Below are 16,987 nucleotides of genomic sequence, written 5' to 3' on the forward strand. Positions count from 1 at the left end.
GGGACCTTGACCCTTGAAAGAGAAACAATGTATTGGTCAATCGGTGGGCAGTCAAGCTGTGAAAGGGGAACAATGGAGCCGTCGGTGGCAGGGAGTAATGGAGTCATCCTGAGCCATCATCTCACACGCCAGCCATGTGTGAGCTGGTGCTGTAACTGGGAAAATTCCACATCCTTAGCAGGAGATACAAGGCCTGGTTCTGAGCTGGAAGGGTGAGAAGGATATGATGCACAGCGTTTTGATCCAGGGGATGTCCTGGAAGTGCACTGCCTAACTGCCCCTGCTGCCGAGCACCACGCTCCATCTCCTTCTCCTGCTCAGTGGATTTTTGGGAATCCAGGGGTTGGTATGTATTATTTGCTACTGCAACTAATGGAATAAATTTGCTTTGCAAGCCCAGTTGTGTCTTAGGTTCTTTTGTGCATGGATCGCCTCCTGAACCTGTGGCAACGACCAGCAGGGACCTACAGGACACTCCTATTCTCATGTCAGTAAATTCTGAGAAGTGATTGAAATATGTCAATAAATTTGAGGTAATGTTTAGCCTATGAGTTTCAGCAAAGTATTGAATATGTCTTAGTTCCATGGATACAAAACGGGTAGGTGAGATTGCTGGGTGTGCAGGGCTTAGGGAAGTGATTCCCTATGCACCCACCACTGAAACAAAGTAATGCCTCCTTTCTAGCCCAGAGCTGGCAACAGGGATCAGGCCCTGCTTGGAAACTTTCATTTTGGCAACTTCTGTTAGCAGGTAAGAAAGGTCAAAATGAAACATTTTCCAGCTGGTTTATCCTTTTAGGCACCAAAGCTCTGTGCCACGGGTGGCCTGGGTGTGTGCAGAGCAATGCAGCCCCCACAAAGCCCTTGGTTTCCCCTCAAGTTGCCAGTTTGACTGCTTCCAAAGGGAAAGAAAGGCAGAGATGTACATCCACAGGAGCCCTGGGCTGTGGACCATTTTCTTGGTCTGGTTTCCTTTGCTTGTATCCCATCTGAGTGCTCAGCTGGGGTACAGGCTGTAGGTGCTTGGGGCACTCTTGGAGCTCCTCTTGGATCCCCTGAACAACAGGGTTTGGCCCATGAGGGGAATTTGTGCTGCTTTGTGACAGAGAAGAACTTCCCAGGCTCTTCTGTGTTTGCTGTAGGGAAGGTTGGTTATTGCTTGGCATAAATTCACAGACCAACATGGAGCGTTTGCTTTGTGATGTCAGGGCATGGTTGCCACATCGTCATAGTGGCATCAGAAGGTTGCCTTGGTGCATGGAAGGCCTGAGTGTCAGAGCAGCCCTAGGCCTGCTGAGAGCAGGAGTCCCCCCCGGTCCAAGCATTTGTCAGTGAGAAGCTGCCCACTGACAAGAGGCTTGTTCTTTTAGTGTTGGGGCAAACTTGCACAACACTAACAGCATGATTCACCACATTGCCAAAGCAGCTTTTGCTGCTTGTGGCGTTTCCTTTTCTATTTATTATATGACACACTTTGCACGTAAGAGGTTTCCCTTCTGCTTAGGTTAGGGTGTAAACTAACTTGGCATTTGTAGGTCTTCCTGCTCTTTCTTAGTGGCTGAGTTTCTGATTTTGAAAGAGAAAGAGCATTAGGATACCACTGCTTTGGTAAAGCTCCTGCCAAGGCTTTTAGCTAAAAAGAGGGTGTCTGTAGCCACAGGAGCAGCATTTGCAGGGGAACCTGCAGGGCTTCCGTTCCCTCCACAAGAGAGTCTGTGGCAGCAGAGTCTGTCGATTCCTCAGTTTCTGGGACAAGCAAGATACCTTTGAAAATGTAGACTGGCAGACCTTCTTGGAATGCCTTCTAAAATCTCTGCAGTTGTTCCCAGAATTCAGGGAAAGCTTCTTTCTTCCTCAATTTTGTCATGAAAGGATTTGACTGTCTAACTTGAGCCTTTACCAAGTGCTTAACTAGTGATTCTCTTTGCAAGGAAGTGCAATCTATAAAGCAGTGAGTGTCTGTCACAGCTCAGGGGGATTTTGGGGAAGCATTTCTGGGCAAGCATTTCCAGCAAATTAAAGAGAATTAGTGCATGCAACTGATTAAAAAAAAAACAAAACAAAACAAAACAAAACCGGAAGGAGTGGATTTAAGAAGCTGTTTTATGTCTTTGGTAGAACAGGAGCATTGAGTGTTAAAGAACAATTTGGATTTTCTTGGTCATGTTTGTATTCGTTTACTGGCTAAACAGGCTGAAGTGTAGGCAAAAGCAAGAATATTGTCCATATTGTCCATATCCCTTGCTGGCTGTGTAAATGAAATGTGTCTGCTGGAGGGATGTTGTGACACGGGAAATCATCTCTGTTTGGGCTGACTTGTTCTGTGGGATTCAGCAGCCCAGGCAGTTTTCTGACAGCATCTGCTTCATTTTCCCTTCCCACTAAAGGTCACATGAAGCCTGTATTCCGTGGTGCTGATCCTGAGCTGAGTGAGAAAGGGACATTTCATGTTCCTGGTGTTTAGGAATTGTAGAGCAAGCTGTCAGCTTGGCCAGTAGCAGTAGAGGGCCAGCTAGGGAGACCGAAAGAAAATCCATTTTCATGCCTTCAACAAAGGTAACAAAGGCATAAGTGGACAGTTCCTAGTTTCCATCTCAGAGCCCTGAAGAACTACAAGCTCAGTTTTGCAGAGAAAATGTCGCTTGCTGACAGCAGCCAGAGGGGAACACTGAACTAAGAGAAACTTCCTAGAGAGCAGAATTAGCCCAGTTCCATTTAGTCAGAGGGACTGAGAATTCTATTCTGTAAATTCAATGCCATCTCCTTAGAAGATGCAATTGTGGACCAAGAAGGCCATCTTGAAATGGTGGATGCTGTATTTGAAGTCAAACAGGCAACTTTGTGCCCGGAGAGCTGCATGGGCCAAAAGGACGCAGGGCTGGCGGCCTTGAGCAGCTGAAGATGAGGCAGCGTGTGGCCAGATGGCCAAGAAGGCCAAGGGCATGGTGGCCTGAGTCAGCAGCAGTGGGGCAGCAGGAGCAGGGCAGTGAGCGTGGCCCTGTGCTTGGGAGCGCTGCGGCCACACCTGAGGGCACTCTTGAGGTTCCTCTTGGATCCCGTGAACAACAGGCTTTGGCCCACAAGGGGAATTTGTGCTGCTTTGAGACGCAGGAGAACTTCCGATGCTATTTTCTGTTCGCTCTAGGGATGGTTGGTTATTGCTTTGCATAAATTCACAGACCAACACAGAGCATTTGCTTTGTCTTGTCGGGGTATGGTTGCCACGTCATTGTAGTGAAATCAGAAGGTTGCCTTAGTGCACGGAAGGTCTGAGTGTCAGAGCAGCCCTAGGCCTTGCTCAGTGCAGGAGCATCCTCAGGCTTGAGGCATTTTTCGGTGGGCACTTGCACACTTACAAAAGCCTTGTTTTTTCTGGTGTTGCAGCACAGCCTGCAAACTTGCAGAGCAGTGCTATAATGATTCACCATCTTGCTCCTGCGCTTTTTGCTGTATATGGTGTTTCCTTCTCAATCTACTATTTGACTCTTTTTGCGCATAGGTAGAGATTGGAGTAACATAGAATGGCATTGTTAACAATGTTGATGAACTCTCCTTAGAAGATGTGGCTGTAGATGCGAGGAGAAATGGGGTTATAAGCACTAGGTAACAGCCTGTCCCCCTGTGATTCTCTCTTGCCACAGGTGATGAGAGCAAGAGCCGTCTTTCCCCTGGCTCTCTCTACTATTGCAGAAGAAGCCAGAGAAGAGGAAAACGAGAAAGATGACCACCGCCTTTGTCCAGCTGTGGTCACATCACAGGCTGCTCATCATCCCAAGAGAGTAAGCGTCTGTTGTGGGGGGTGCTGTCTTTGGTGCAAGGCAGAGGTGCAAGTTTCTGAGCACCCAGCGCTTGATGTTTCTGGCCGAGGATGCTGAGTGCTGGAGTCCTGCAGGACGTAGCTATTTCCTGCAGGCAGTGACAGCTAGAAATTGGCCTTTGACCTGTCTTGTTGGGGCAGTGCCAAGCTGGGGGCTCCGGCTGAGCTTCTGGCTGCTTGGCTCAGGGAAGCTCCATCTCTGGGCTTCTGCAGTGTGACGGCCAAGGGAGTATGTGGTAGTTCTGGAGGGTCAAAAAAGTTTGCTGGTTTCTTTTCCCTTTTTGGAAAGGTGTCTTTGGCTTGTGGAAGTGTTCTGCAGTTTTCTTGAGTCGTTCTTCACTTGTAGAGTCACTGTTGACCCAACTGCCTTTTGGCTTTTGAGATGCTGCAAACAGCAGAAGGGGCAAGTTTCTGCTGATCCATTTTGTGCTAAAGTCTGCAGCTTTGGCAAATGCATTGGAGCACAGAGTGGGGGTGAAGCTGCAAGTCCTTGACTGCTGTCTTGTGTTGCTCGGAAGAGGAAGGCCATCTTGCAATGCTGCCTGCAGTATCTGAAGTGAAATGGGCACCTTTGTGGCTGGGGAGCTGCGTGGGCCCAAAGGACGCATGGCTGGTGGCCGTGAGCAGCTGAAGATGAGGCAGCGTGGGGCCAGGGGGCCAAGAAGGCCAAGGGCACGGTGGCTGTGCCAGCAGCAGTGGGGCAGCAGGAGCAGGGCAGTGAGCGTGGCCTGTGCTGGGCAGCGCTGCAGCCACAGCTGGAGTGCTGTGTGCAGCTGTGGGCCCTGGGAAGCAGAAAGTCCTGGAGGGGCTGCAGCGTGTGCACAGAAGGACAGGGGAGCTGGGCAAGGGGGGGCAGCACAAGGCCAGTGAGGAAGTGCTGAGGGAGCTTTAGCCTGGACAATGGGAGCCTCGTGAGGGACCTTCAGAATCTCCTCAGTGCGTCCAAATATTTGAGCCACTTTTGGAAGCGACTTTACCCCCTTTTTTTCCTTGAGTTTTTTTTGTTTGCTTGGAGGAAGAGGCTTATTCATTTTCTTTTTCTCCCAATTAAGGCTCTTTTCATCAATATTTTCTGCCCTTTTATAGCACTAGGACTGGGTCTGCTAGAATTTTAATTTCCAAGGTGTCACTTCTGGAGAATACAGTATTTTTGCATGAGAATACATCATTCTGTGCAGGGACCTTGGAGCAGAAGGACCTGTTGTGGTCCCAGGCCAGCCAGTAGGGCCTTAGAAGTCACTTTGAGCTTAGTAGTGCTTGTGCCTTTTTGCAGCCCAGGGAATCAGTGTGTGTTGTGTTTGGGAATTGAGCAGGAAATCAATGCCCTTGCATTCCAGCTGGTGCTCAGAGATCACAGGAGCTGGGAGGGGCTGGGCTGCATTTCTGATTCCAGCCACTTCAGCACCATCACTGCGGTCAAGTCCAAGAGAAGAACTTGCCCGAGCACAGATGCACAAAGAGTGCAGTTCCCAGTGCAATGCTCTGGGTCTGATTGCATTCCATAATGACCTACATGCTCCAGATGCTCCAAGAGTGTGTTTTTTTGAGGCAACAGGAGAGTAATCTCAGGATTGTAGTTGAGCAGGGCACTGGCTACCAAGTTCTGATGTGTGTAGCAGCAGACAGGACAGTAAAGAGAGATTTCAGTAATGAGATCTGTCTATCTATCTATCTATCTATCTATCTATCTATCTATCTATCTAACATTTACATAATTGCATCTTCCTGGTTCTGGTCCAAGGCAGCTGGAGGTGCAAAGCTCATCGAAAGCATCCCTTTCAGGAGAGGATTAGAGACATGTTCCCTTGACCGATTCTGAGCAGGCAGAGATATTTTCCCCTCCAGATATGGTGGGTTTTTTTCCCCCTCAGAGTTATTTTCCTCCTCTGGCCTCTTCTGCCCTCAAGTCCCCAGTTAATTCTTTAAATTTCTGCCTGTCCTAGAGAGGTGCAACAATTCCATGTTTAGGTGGTGTTTGGTGACTCTGGTCACACATGCTTTATGTGACACCTGGTTTCCTTCACTGGCATCCCCAGGGCTGCGTAAGTGCAATCGTTCATGGGGCCTTAGGAGAGTCTTCTCTTTCCCTCAGCAGCACCAGCAGCAGCAGCAGCAGCAGCAGCAGGGAGCGGTGGCAGGGTCAGGACGAGGAAGAGGCGGCTGCCCTGGCCCTTTGCTCCCGGGCCCGAGGCCAGGAGGGCTCTGGCTGCAGCAGGGCGCTCTTCGGGCAGCCCCTGGCAGCCTCTGCACGGAGCACAGCACGCTGCCCCGTCCTGCTTGTGCCACTTTTCTTCAGCAATACCCTAGCTCCTCTTCACAAGGAAAAAACTCCAGCAATCTAAAAAGAGATAATTCAAGTACAGTTCTACCTGCCTTTGCATTGTAGTTCCGGGCATGTATTTTTTGGTCTATAATTTCATGATTTTTATGAAAACATGCATTCATATCTTCACATTTTTGTGGTTTTAATTATTCATATACCTAAACACTCCATTTTAAACTCTTGATTTATTGCAGTTGGTGATTTTGAGGTAGTATATTTTAAAATGTCACAAAACAACACCTTTTGGGTAGTTTTTCTCACTCTTAAAAAACACCCATATGCCATTTTAGTCTCTGTCTCTCCAAATTGGTTCATATTGGCCTATTTTAAATCAGGGCTACAATACTTTTATAGGATTGAGAGCGCTCCAATGAAATGCACACCGGTGATTCCTCTTGTGCAATGTCAGGGCCCCACCGTAAAGCCTCTATTTACTTTTTTTTCTCTCATTAGCTCAACTGCAAACACGTTTAGTTGCAAACTTACACAAGATGAGCAAAATCAAAATGATGTGAGGGGCCTTTGAGAGCTCCTTGCTGATCTTTCTGCTTCTTCAGCTGAGCAAAGCTCTGATCCAGGCAAAGAGATTGCACTTAGTGCTACACAACCATTTGGCTGGAACTCTGCTGATTTCTAGGAACAGCTGGAGGCCTCTCTCTCCCCAGGATGTTTTGGCTGAGCCAAGCTTTGCTGGGTTTTGGCTGCAAATACCATTGCCCTTGCTTTCTTCTATCCACAAGTACCATGGCTGGGCAAAAACTGCCACGTGGGCCATCTTCCAAAGGCACTTTAGTCTGGAGTTTGTGAATGAACAAGAGCCTCATCCACTTCCAAACCACATGAAAAAAATCAGGAAAGAAAACTTCCCATCCTTACAAACAACTGACAATTCACAAGTGGATCTAGAGCTTCTTTACGCAATGAAAAGGAAGGCAATCTTCCAATGGAGTTGTGCTTTCGGGAGTTTTTCTTCTGACTCCCACTCCCACCTGGCACTGGAAAAAGTCACGTCTCTGCAAGGTTCAGTGTGTTCTGTCTGCCATCAGTTGTTTTGCTGCAATAATCAGAACAGGCATCAGGCTGGAGAGAGGCTCAGCTGATGCTAGGAACAGGAGCTGCCCCAAGGAGAAAAAAGACATGAACTTTTACCTCCCAAACCCATCTCCCCAGAGGCTCAAGCAGGATTCCTCTGGTTCCCAGAAATACAAAGAAATAGGGCTGAGAAGACCCTTTGCAGCTACGTCTTCATGCCCAAGACTTTGCTGATGCCATTTGGGTTTTGCCTTTTTTCTTTTCTGTCTTTTCTGTATTCCTTGCACATCAATTTAGAGCTCTGTAGGTTACTCGATTAGTGACTACTTTTCCCAGTCCTTTTCCATGGCCTTTGCCCAAGCAGAAAGACAAACTTCCAGAGCTCCAAGCGCCGGGGGGTAGAAGGCCCCAGTGTTATCTTGGTTCTTCCTGGGACAGACCCCTGCAGGGAGCTGGTGGACTCACCATCCCTGCAAGCCTTTGAAAGAAGACTGGATGTGGCACTCGGTGCAGTGCTTTAGTTGAGGCATTAGGCCACAGATTGAACTCGATCATCTTGAAAGTGTCTGTCTTCCAAGCCAGGGATTCTGTGATTCTGTGACTGAGGCAGCTTTTCCTGCAGCCCTGCAAAGGGCTGCGGGGGCCCTTGGCCAAGGACGGGGATCAAGGCTCATGGAAAAGAAGCAAAGGGCTCAAGGCGAAGGCTGACAGGGCACAGCTGCCACAGCGCGGCCCAGAGCGAGCCTCATGTCCTCCTCCTCACCCTGCGCCCTCTGCACTGCCCTTTGCGGCGCCGGCGGCTCCTCTGGCTGCGGGGCTCCAGGGCGTGCTGGGGGCCGGGCCCCTCATCTTTGGGAAGTGCCGGAGCCTTGGAGGCGAGCGGCTGCTGCTGTGGCCGGCAGGGGAGAGCTGCGGCTGCGGCCCCGGGCACGGCGAGCTGCCGCTATGGCCGGCTCCTGCCGCGGCTCCTGCCTCTGCTCCGGCCTCTGCTCCTGCCCTGTGCGCACAGACACGGCCGAGGGCTGCCCGGCAGCTCCGTGCCGCTCTGCAGCGGGCCCGGCCGGGCTGCTGCTCTCTGCGGCCTCTGCCCGCCGCTGCTGGCCCCGCCGCGCTCCCGCCTGCCTCTGCCGCAGCCGGCCCCACACGGGAGGCAGCACATTGCGGCCGACTCGGAAAAGCCCTGCCCGCAAACCGCCCGCCACGGCCTCGGCCGCAGGGCACAGGCTGCCGGCGTCCTCGCAGCTGCGAGCCGGCCCGGGCCGCCTGCCGGCCTCGGCCACAGCTCCCGCCTTTGTCTCCATGGCCACGGCTGCTCGGCACAGCGGGCTGAGCACAGCCAGCGCCAGCAACAGCTCCTCACGGGCCCAGGCTCTGGGCGCTCCGAGCCCGCCCTCCCCCGAATCCCAGCCCTGAGGGGCTTGGCATCCCAATGCATCCCCTGGGGACAGCAGAGTCGGCTGCTGAGCTCAGCCCATGGTGACACCACCAAGTGACCAATGGAAAATTCACCAAATCCTCATCAGAGACAAGAGAAAACTCCCATGGTGCCTGACAGCCTGAAGCAACTGCCAATTCCAGATCATTCCATCCATGTAGGAAAAGAGGCTTTTGCATTAAAGCAGAAAAGAGTTATCGAAAAGGAGGACAGGAACAAACAACAAAGTTATTTGGACTCATGCTTCTTGTGTCTGTTAGAAAGGCCAAGAAAATGCACTCCTTGCTCTTCTGACACAGCTCTCTCTGTTCATGATGTGGGACAGCGAGTGCTGATGATGTGCAGGAGCTGATGCAAGGGACAGGGACGATGATGCAGCAGGCACAGTGCCAAGCTGACAGAGGGATGATCTCTGCCAGTGGCACTGAAGAAGAAGAGTTTGCAGGCAGCACAGAAAATGGCTCTTTGTTTCACCTCTTCTTTCAGTGCTGCTAAGAATGTAGCCTGGAGCAAGCTGGGAACACCAGAGCATGGAGCCCTTTCCAGGCAGGGCTGCATCAGACACAAACCAGCAGGGGACTGAGGAGCCCCTGGGGTAGCAGTGAGCAACCTCAGGCTCTGCTTACTGCTGCTGGCATTTTCTATTGAACCATCTCCAAGGACTTCTGTTGTGATCTGTATTTCTAAGGGTTTTCCCCCTTGGTTGTTTTTTTTTGTTGTTGTTGTCTCCTGCACCTTTTTTTCTCCATATTTTCCTATCCTGTCAGCAGCAGCCCTTGTCCAGAACTGGCTCTAAAATATCGGCAAAGTAGCTGGGAACAACAATGGGTGGAATCCTGCGGCTCAGGAATTCATATGCCAGAGCCCTGCCTGTGCCTCATGCTTTGTCAGGACCTCCTTCTCTGTGCAAAACTAGGGATTAGTGGAGTCTTTTTGCCGAAGACCTCCTGAGAAGCAAATGTTGTGTTAGATTTCTCAGGAGTGTATCCGTTAAGTTCGTTGCTGGCAAACAGAAAGTAAGGCCAGGGTAGCAGAGCAGCTGGGAGCTGGTCACTCCCTGCAAAGGGCTGGTGTAGGATGTGGGAACACCACATTCCAGGAGGGGCGAGCAGGGTCAATGTGCTCACGGTGCTGCCAATGAGGTTTGGGTTCACTTAGAGAGTAGTCAGGACTGGCGAGCACTGGAAGATCCAGCTGCAGTCCCCATCCATGTCCCCTTCAGTGATGGCTTTAGGGTGTCTGCAGCCTGGATCCAGAGCGCCCTGGGGGGCTCCTGAGGCTGCCTTTGCACTCAGGGTGAGGATGCCCAGGAGCCCCTGAGGCAGGCAGTGGGGACCAGGGCTCGGGTTTGTGGTCTGGCAGGTGTGGCTCTGGGGGCTGTGACATGCCAGGGCATGGGTCACTGTCACTGCCCTCCGCAGCCCTGGCTAGCTCTGTGATGCTCCAGGGACAATGGCAAGAGTTGGGGGGGAACTGGCTAGGTTGGGGTTTTGCCTGAGCCAGAACCTCTAGCCCAAATGCCCAGCAGCAGAGACCCCTGGAGGACCGAGTGAAGGAAGCAGAGGAGGCTCTTCTGCGGCATAAAGTGCAGCAATTTCATCAGGAGAGACAGGGGGAAGGTTCACAGCTGAGAATTCCCAAAGCGAACAGGTGTTAAAAAAACCCCCAACATCCCTGTGACCGGATCTTTAAAATCTTTGAAAACAGGGGGTGGACACCATATAGTAACCAATAAGCAACTCTTGGGGTGTGGTTGTGAGGGCTACAACAAATCAGAACAAGGGGAGGAGAGAGCGTTGGGATAGGGATTGGATCTTAGGGTGAGGGACAGGGAACTTTCTGGAACAAAGGGTAGGGTTTGGGCTGATGGATGGGGCAAAGGGGCCGGGTTGACTTGACAGACAGGGAAAAATCTGGTGAGGAGGGAGGGGATTCCTTGAGGGACGCTTGGGTAGGAGGGCATAACATAGGGGAGAAGCTAACTGTAATAACTCGGGGAACACTTGAACATACCACTATATAACAGAACATTTGGCTCAATAAACTAACACACTGCAACACAGAAATTCAGGGTTTCGGCAGCTGAGAGGTGGCACTATTAGAACCCACAGCAGCTGGTGAAAGCCATCTCTCCCCTTCAGGTTCTTGCTGTGTGGGAAGGTGCTGCAAGTTGTAGTGGCTGCACTGCCCCTTTGCTGGGAGGATGATCTGTACCAGGGAGAGCAGAAAGCTGCCATGGTGAGCAGAACATGCTCAGAGCATTACAGTTCAGAGATTGGCACTGTCCCTGAAGGGCAAAAAGCTTGAAAGCATAGAATTCTGTGCAGAACCGTTGCACAAATTTTGTCTTCTAGAACATGCCCATTTTTTGTATGCTGTAGATGAATACTCTGGGTTTTATAGAATACATGGGGTTTTTTTCTTAAGGGTTTTTGAGAGAACTCTCAAGTTTATTTCTGTTTGTATTTTACATCCAGCATGCATACAGTTTTTTTAATTATTATTATTTTTCTTTAGTAAATACTTAGGGAAAAATACCTAAGCATTTTTTAATCGTTTGGGATATGGTGATTAATATTCTTAGAAAGAAAACCTTGTTGACCACATGTGAAAACACAGAGAGAGGGAAAACAGTATAAAAGTCTTTTAGAACAGGGCGTGTAATAAGGACTGCAGAACTGAGTAATTCCTCCAAGGGCAGAATTAGCAAGATATAACACCAAGAATACCTACCAAGATATGTGGGATCTCAGCACATCAGTCCTGATGTGCAGAGTCACTGAGATAACCCTTGGGGGGCTCAGAGGTCCTGGAATGTTGCAAGAAGTGGCTGGTGGCTGGACTTTGATCCTGCACAGGAGACGACACCTGTATGAGGATGGGAGGATCTCACGGGGATAAATGGTGAAGGGTTGGGTTAATTATAGTGTGAAACACAGGTTTTAGAATTTCAGTACAGAGGGTCTAGAGAAACAAGATGGAGGAATTAGGGCGTGTCCTGTCCTTCTTCTTCTTCTTCTTGGCCTCCATCTTCTGTGGTGGTGGTGGCACTTTGGGATTGGTTCTTACTAAAAGTGCACTTGTCAATAAGGGTGAAAGGTATTGGGGAAAATAGGTAAATATCCTTTACGTAGTTTTGGGTATAAAGATAAGTGACCGCCCCGAGGGCTCTCAGTGTGCTCATGGCTGATGTGCTGTGCAGACCTCTGTCGGGCCGGGAGAAAATCTTGTCGATAAAAACTAATAAACACTGAAGACCAAGAAAAGACCTGAAGACTCTTTTCGTCCTTTGGAGCGCGGGCTGTCCCAAGGCCATCCTGAGCCTTTCCAGGCCATCAAAAACAGCTGAGAACGGGACTAAGATACTTCCTTCAACCAAGGGAAATGTGACCTGCAGCCATACGAAGCACAGCCAAAGCAAATGAAAACCTTTGGAAAAGAGGGAATTTTGCCAGTGAGATCAGTCTGTCTGGATAACTGAGGGATGCCCATCAATATTGCACTACATTCCTCAATATTTGCAATGTCTTTTCTCCCAGTTTCTGTGAAATGAATAAGCTGCAGTTGTTTACCATTAGCTTAAGCTCTTAGGGGAATTACCAAGCACCATGTATGTTTTTCTGTAGCTGAGCAGGACTTGAGTTTCCCAAATCTACAAAGCAGAAGGGAATCACACAGTTACTTGTGCTAATGTTAATGAAGGGTTTCATGAAAGCAGGTGAATGAGAGCATTGCATTGTAAAACTTCCACATGCAAGAAAACAGGAGTCCACTTAGAATAACACATAGAAGGCTAGCATAACATCAGAACAGGATAAAATGAAATTGCTAGACAGGAACTGATGCATCAGAAATTAGATGTATAATTTCTGATATATCTGCATGCATTTGCAAGCTAAAACAGAAAAGGAAGGGCAGAGATAATAAGGAACGAAGATTTTAAAATCGCACTGTGCAGAAGAGACACACGAACCACCAATGTGAGCACAGCTGGGAGATTCAGCTTGGAGATGGATTAGAGTGGAATCCATTCACTGAAGGTCTCTGGTGCACATGAGTGCAAAGACTGAGGAAAAAAGGAGAAAAGTTTAATTTCTGAAAGCTATTGAGATTCCTGGAAGCATTGTCTAGAGATCTAAAAATCTAAAGCCTCAGAGAATCTGAACCTAAACCATCCCCAAATGGATTGATCAGGTATGATGTGCACATCTCTGCTGTTTTCAGAGTCAATGAAATTGACAATGAGTGGCTGGAAATTAGGAATGCCCACCCAGATTTTATCTCCCTTACTTTAAGAACACCTTAATAAGGCACTTCAGGAACTGAACACTGACATTCTCTCCCTGCTCTATTTCCTTTACATTTGAATACAGGCTGGTAGAAGGAGAAATTGGTCTTTAATTTCTCCCCAAATGACCTGTTGCACTTTAAGGTTAGGAGTAGATGTAAAATTCAGCTACTCACTCTCTCTATCCATGAATATTCCACTAGTGAACTGACCTACAGAACATCCTTTTTCTCTTTTGTACCTTCCTAAATGGTGCCAAATGAACAGGACACTCGCATAAATCTCACAGAAAATCACCAAAATTGCTGAAATTAACTCTCAATTCCATGATAAAAGCTTCTGAGAAAAGGCTTGACGGGATCACTGAACAAACTGTAACTTGGAAGAGAAACACGCATTTCAGCACTGATCAAGGGGAAAGAAAAAGAAATGCTGTAAAAGTTCCAAGTGGAAGGTAAGGAGAAACACAGGAAGCAGAGGAAGAACAAGGCCCTGTCAGATGACCTGTGCAAGGTAACTTTGTGCCCCAGCACCGTTAGAGGACATTCCCTGTCATTGGTGCAAGCAGCTGGAGACATAAATGCTGATTGATTTGGGGGCCACAGTCTTGATAAGTGCAGAGGTGGTTCAATAACGTGACATGAGGGAGTTCCCTCAGAGCAACTGGGATGCCAGAAAGAAGTGAACAGCTCACCACAGCCCGGCCCGCTCGGCTGCTTTTCCTTCTGACCCTCCTGGGGAGGCTCTGACATTTCCTCTTCCCTGATGGAAGCGCAGCTGCTGCCAAGGGAAACGTCCCCACACTCACTCAGTGTTCCCTTTGCTTGCCAGATGTCCCATCTGCTGTCCCTGTCCAGGAGAGCTGCTCTGCTCGGGAGGAGGAGCCCAAGCGAGAGCCTGGGAACATTGGCGGCTGCAATCCCTCCTGATCTAGCGCTGTTTGTGGATGTGTAGCTAGATTTGGATTGTTACAAGTATAGGGATATTTACATACACTGACTGATATTTGTATAGGGATATTATGTATGTATATTGTTATATTGATGCGTGTATATTCATCTGTTTACATACTTGTACAGCTCTGTAGCTGTGCATTTCTATTGCTGGGGTTGTATGGATTTTTTTATTGGTCCATTGATATTTGTGTATTTATAGAAAGGTTTGTTATGTTTGTATTATATTGTCATGTTATATGTCATGAAATATGTAATGCATGTTTACATCTCTGTATTGTTATGCCTATATATGTATTTACTTCTATTTATTATGTATGGAGTTGTATAGTTCTAAAATTCTATTTCTTTAGTTCTGGATCAGAGATTCTTTAGAGAGGGATATTGCTGTTTCTGTATTTGTATATGGGCTGTACATTTGTAGTAATAAGTAATGAATTTAATTGTTAAACTTCAATTCAGTAACTTCAATATTTGTGTACAGTGAGTTGTTGCAGAGGGTTGCAAAAATTTTTTTTCACTGACGTTGATATCTGTATATATTTACATAGCACAATTCTCAGAATAAATTAAATTTTATTCATAAATTGATATTTCTGTGTTTCTTTATTGGTAGCACAGGTGTTGCAATTTAAAATAAATTTCATATTTAAACATAAGTTAATGTTTGTGTATTTGTACATTAGTAGTGCGGGTGTAACTATCTGCAATAATGCAATGTTTCAACTGAAGTAAGTGTAGATTTGTGCTACCCAAAGCCATGGGCAGATGTAAATGCTGGAGGATTCTGGCCATGCAAATCTCCGGCCATGCCCAGCACATGCCCCACCTGCACTCAGGCTGGGCAGGGGAAGCGCAGATTTGGGCTGGCAGCAGAGCCCCACGTTGGCTCAGAACTCGCTGCAGAGGCTGCTGAGAAAACTCCGGGGCTCCATGAGCACAGAATCCAAGCAGGAGCCACCTGGGAGGACAAATTCCTCATCCCATGGGCTGCTCTTTAGGAAAGTGCTCCAAGTGTCCCCCTGAAGCTCATCCCAGAGAGCAGAAGCCAGCAGGGATCCTGAGCCAGCTCTGCTGCCTTTGGCAGCACTTTGGCAAATGAGCTGCAGCAAGGGGGAGGCAGCAGCGACTGTGACTGCTTCAGGCTGGGGATGAAGGAAGGGCCATGGACACAAGTGCTGAGATGCCCCAAAATCCAGAGGGAGGCTGGAGAGCTGGGAATCAACTTGGCATTTCAGTGCCAAACTCTCACAGGCACTGAAATGATGGAATCCCTTAGTGTGAAGTGACCTGGAAGAACTGACAGGGAGTTGCTGCTAGGATCAGCAGTAGCAGAAACTAAAATGTACAAACACTAGGAGATCATCTAATATCCCCCACAAGCAATGGCTTCAAAAATGATCTCATGTATATATTATATTGTTATGTTATGTTATGTTATATTATGTTATATTATATTATATTATATTATATTATATTATATTATATTACATTACGTTACGTTATTTTATGTTATTTTATGTTATTATTATATTAATCAAAATATATAATATATAATATGCATGAAATTTAATGCACATGTATTTTTGGACAATTTTATTTTTTGATATATATTTTCATTTAAGATATATATTTGAAATAGTCTTTCAGCTTGGAACAGTGAAGATTTACAACAGTGCAAAACCATCTGCCCACAGAGCAGTCAGCCCCCGGGTGCGTGCATGCACACCCACCCACTGTGCTTGCTCTTCTCAGCATCTCAGGGCTGCTGTTTGCACAGAACTGGGATGAATTTAACTCAACAGAGCCACGAGTGGGGTGTCCAGCTTGTCATGAACACTCATGTGGCAATGAACAACACAGAGCTCTCAAGTCACATTATCACAGGTCATTTCATTCCTGCTGGGCACTGTGGAACTCTTAAAAGACACAGAAAAGGGGTGGAAAACATTGGCATCATGCTACTGCTGGTATCCTCCTGGAGGAAAATCTGTTGGGTTTCTTAAGGTGGTAGCTTTCCAAAACCTAGGAAAACTGCTCAGCACAGGTAGCCCAATTGTGAATGGTTTTCTTGGCTTGGCAAAGGCTGGGGTGTTAACAATGGACTCTGTCCTTGGTCCAAATCACCTGCCCTTACCTTCAGACAAAAGCATCACCACCAGCAGCAGCTACATCAGTCAATTTTCTCAAAAAGCTGTGTTAAACTTGGGAGAGGAAAGGAAAACACATCAGACACTGTGGATTAATGACAAGACTCTGAGGAACAGTTCCAAAGCAAAGGGCAGCAGCTTCTCTCTGGGCCACTCCTTGTGCCCCAAGGCAGCCGGGCTGCCCTGGCTGCCCAGGACCCTGCGCCCCGCGGGCTCTGCAGAGCTGCACAGCGGGGAGGCAGCTTCGGGCACGTCAGCCCCTGGGCAGGAGGGGCTGCTTGCTCTGCAGGGCTGCCTGTGGGCAAAAGCAGGGTGCTGGCCTTCTGCTCCTGGCCCTAGCCTGGCCTTGCAGGGCTAATCCTGTTCCCTGTCTCAAATGTGCTAAGGACAGACTTGTCTGTTTCCCGCTCTGCACAGGTGTGATTTGCACCACAAAATACTGAAGGGCTAAGGCCTGAACAACAGACCCTGACTGAAGCCTCAGCAACAGGACTTGAGCAAAAGCTGCCCTCTAGGTGACCTTCCCAACCCAATGTTCAATCTATCTGCTCCTTAATCAAGTGTTGTTATCAAAAGGATTGTTACATCCATTCACTGGTGAAACACGTCTTCACCTTTCTGCATGAGGAAAATGGACAAGGCCACACCTGGCCTTGGTTCCTCCTTGAGCCCTGGGCAGGCTCGGGGAGAAAACCAAGAGGAGAATGACACCAGCTGTGCCCCCAGCAGAAGCTCTGGCACATTGCTTGTCCAGCACTGTCAGAGCCGGGCTACTCTCACAGTGCTCTCGGGAGCCTCGTGGCCGCCAAAGGTGGAGGCACCGCAGGATTTCCCGGTTCCCGGCTGTGGCTCTGCAGGGCTGGGCTGGGACACCTTCCCCCAGCTGATGTGCAGCTCTGGATGAAGGGGAAACCATTGGGCTACCTGGTGATGGATCTTCCTGAATCACCAGAGGCACCCTTTTGTAATAATGCTGAGGTGCATTGCTT

Source organism: Melozone crissalis, unplaced genomic scaffold, assembly GCF_028551555.1.
Source record: "Melozone crissalis strain CALT ecotype California unplaced genomic scaffold, PUWL_Pcris_2 ptg000046l_1, whole genome shotgun sequence".
Lineage (NCBI taxonomy): Eukaryota > Metazoa > Chordata > Aves > Passeriformes > Passerellidae > Melozone > Melozone crissalis.